The sequence below is a fragment of the Crocodylus porosus genome, unplaced genomic scaffold (genome assembly GCF_001723895.1).
Source record: "Crocodylus porosus isolate Cpor-Errol unplaced genomic scaffold, CroPor_comp1, whole genome shotgun sequence".
Taxonomy (NCBI): Eukaryota; Metazoa; Chordata; order Crocodylia; family Crocodylidae; genus Crocodylus; species Crocodylus porosus.
In genome coordinates, this window is record NW_017728943.1 from 17628130 (window position 1) to 17630932 (window position 2803).

The window sequence follows — 2803 nt, forward strand, 5'->3', positions numbered from 1 at the left end:
AACCTCTTTACAAAGGGTATAGGAAGTCACAAGCTCCACAGTTCACACAGCAAAGGCAGATGAGCTCCGCTGGGCAAGCCAGCAGTGGTGTTCTATAGAGACAACTCACTTCATATTTCTCTTTTTCCCTCCTCTATTTTTCAGCAAATTAAATACCAATCTCTCTTAAAAAAAATAAATAGTGTCATGTTTAGCTAACTAGCATTTATTTTAATTGTAAATCTCTATCAGTTATGTTCAATCAGCTCGGACTGCAACATGCCCCAGCTTTTCTCCTTTTCTGTCAAATGCATACCTTAATGTGTTATTGCTTGTCGTAATAAATCTATACCATAAAGCATCCACCATATGCAATGTGCCTGAGTTCAGACATGGTTTTCCTGAGTTTTTGCAATGTCATCTTTGCTTCTTTCCCTTTAGCCTTTCTAGAACTAAAACAAGTTATTGTGAAACTTACAATACGTTAAGACAGCAGGAGTGTCTTATCATCACTGTTTGATAAAACAAAGTGTTGCAATTCATGATTTTTTTCCACAGAAACAAAAAGAGACCTTGAAGACAGCTGTAGCCCTTTAAGGTTAAAGAAAATTGTGACTTTGTCACTGGCAAGAGTTATCCTATACATGACTGGCTAAAAGAAAAAAAAGGCTTTTTTGCTATTCTTGTGCTGCACTCAAATACCTGTGAGGGGTTGATTCAGATTTTATTTTTTTCCTTGCAAAAAGGAAATTATGTTTTTTCTTAATCTGGGAATATGCTTGTCAAAAACATGATGCTTTAGCTGTTTAAGGAACTACCTCATGGCTCTTCCATTACTTTGACTAGAAAATTTATGGCTAAATCACCTCAGCTGTTCTGAAAGTTTTAACAATAGAGTATCTTTTCTTATTAGACTTTCACTCTCCTGCCCTTCACTTCTCCCTTTCCATGAGGTATATTTCTCTTTTATTGTGTTCATGCCCCTGCTCCCTGGTTGCTTAATTTTACCTCTTACAATTTTTGATTCTTCCTATTCCTCCCAAAGGAAGCCTGAACCCAATAATCCTTTAAATGCACTCCAGAACTACAGCATTTGAAATGAAACAAAGGATTAGCTCACATTCTGATCCCTAATCAGATTCTACTTTGTAAGAGAAACTCTCTCAAGAGCATCAGATCTCTAATCCACAGAAGATATCTACATCACTATGCCAGCTTCCTAAGAAAAAGAACTAATTCAGAACCCTTAAAGTCATAGCTCAGGCCACCTTCATGGCTGATGGCACTACTTTATCAGCAAGTACTGATCAGATTAAATTTATTATGAAAGATAAGGCTGAGCCCTCCAAACCAGGAAACCTATTCATTATATTCCACTACAACTATGCATCATTTTCTCTTACCTAGAGGTATGGTAGACTCTCCATCCTTGGAGGTTTTAATGCCCGGCTCAACAAAGCTTTGGCTGGAATGATCTAGTTGGGAATAGTCCTGTTTTGAGCAGAGGGTTGGACTAGATGCCTTCCTGAGGTCCCTTCCAACCCTTATTTTCTATGAGTCTATGATCATGTTTTAAAATACTTTTACAATACCAGTTATTCCCCTTCACCTCATTTACCCACTGGAAGAATATCAGTGTCCCTAAAATAAAATTAGACTTCACACAACTGTAATTTAGCTCTAGTCTTTTGTTTTTAATCCTTGAAAGCATAAAAATGGTAGTCAGAATTGAATTTGTTCTACTGAGAAAATGTACTGCAGCCATTTCCCTTACAACTTCAGAATCTGACTCTAAAACAACTGAATGAATGTGCTGACCATTATAGAATGAGGCAAACTTACACACAAGAGCTATAGCAAAAGTTTAGTTTAGAAGGATAAAACTGCAAAGGAAACTATTAGTCCAACACAACAAAATTCTTCATACTTACATTTTATTAGGTGCAAGTGACAAGGGATGTATTTGGTAGCCATGTTGATCTGAGACAAAAAGAAATGCAAAACTCTACAAGTCTTAGTTCAGAGATGATACCTTTTATTAGAGGTATTTCTTTTTGTCTCAGACCAACACAACTACCAAATACATCCCCGAAACATGGAAGATGCTGAATTTTAGCCGATTTTGGATTTAACTTCATTGCTGAACAACAAGAAAGGTTTCTATACCTCCCTATCTGGTTGCCATTTGCCATCTGCCTTATCTGCACAACAAACAGCAACTCACAAAGACACTCTCATGGACCCAGAGGTATGGTCTTCCATCTTCAGCTTCTGCGCAAAAATGAAGTTTATTTCCTACCTATGGGGACTTTTTACCATCTTTAATTTTCCCTGAGCCTGAGGAAGGGCGTGTGAGCCCGAAAGCTTGGAGAAAAAGGTATTTTTGTTGTGATTTTTGAGTTGGTCTCATAAAAGGTATCATCTCTGAACCAAGAGATGCTGTAACAATGCACTTCAAAACTGGTTTCGCTCTGACTATCTGTGAAACTAATTGTTTTGGAGGTTGCCTTCTGCTTAAACTAGATTTACATTAAGTTACAAAAATAGCAAGGCATGAGCAAACATTTCTAGAATTTGGATTAATTCTGATCATGACTACATACCTGTAGCTAGGAACTTATCTTTTTTACCAGCACTATGCATGAAAAATAAGTTCCTATCAACAGGTGTGTATAACAGTGATCAGAACTCAAAACTTCTGACTTCAGTAGGGTTTATAGATTCATAGATGCTAGGGTCGGAAGGGACCTCAATGGATCATCGAGTCTGACCCCCTGCATAAGCAGGAAAGAGTGCTGGGCCTACATTACCCCAGCTAGATACA